We start from the raw sequence: 854 nt of genomic DNA on the forward strand, positions 1-854 counted from the left end.
TTCATGATCCTTGAGGTCCCTTCCAACCCTGGCCATTCTGTGATTCTCTCTGCCCATCCCCCTCTTCTGAAGTGTACATGACTGGGGCTGGCCAGGTCATGTGGCAAACCATTTGTACTTCTTTTTTTTTCCTTTTTCTCGGGGTCTGTGCCCCATGTCATGAGCTTATATGTAGGGATAATCCCATGACAAGGGGATAGTGTCCACTCTCAGCAAGTTTGCTGATGATACAAAGCTAAGAGGAATGGCTGACAGACCAAAAGGCTGTACTGCCATTCAGAGATCTGGACAGGCTGGAGAGTTGGGCAGAGAGGACCCAGATGAGATTTAACAAAAGCAAGTGTAGTTTCTTGCACCAAGGGAGGAATACCAGCATGCACCTGTACAGGTTGGAGGATGACCTGCTGGAGAAGAGCTCTGCAGAGAGGGACCTGGGTGTCCTGGTGGACAACAGGTTGGCCATGAGCCAGCAGTGTGCCCTGGTGGCCAAGAAGGCCAATGGCATTCTGCAGTGCGTTAAAAGAGTGGCCAGCAGGTGAATGGAGGTGATCCTCCCTCTCTATTTTGTCCTGGTGAGGTCTCACCTGGAGTATTGTGTCCAGTTCTGGGTTCCTCAGTACAAAAAAGATCTCCTGGAAGCGCTACGAAGATGATAAAGGGTCTGGAGCACCTCTCTCAGGAGGAAAGGCTGAGCGACCTGGGTTTGTTCAGCCTTGAGAAAAGAAGACTCAGAGACGAAATCTAATCACTATCTAAAAATATCTAAGGTGTGGGAGGTAAAGGGACGTCACAGAGTTATACAGAGTTATCTCTAGATCTGTGTCTGCAGGGGACAGCAGGTACACATACCTGCC

This window comes from Meleagris gallopavo, chromosome Z, assembly GCF_000146605.3.
Source record: "Meleagris gallopavo isolate NT-WF06-2002-E0010 breed Aviagen turkey brand Nicholas breeding stock chromosome Z, Turkey_5.1, whole genome shotgun sequence".
Lineage (NCBI taxonomy): Eukaryota > Metazoa > Chordata > Aves > Galliformes > Phasianidae > Meleagris > Meleagris gallopavo.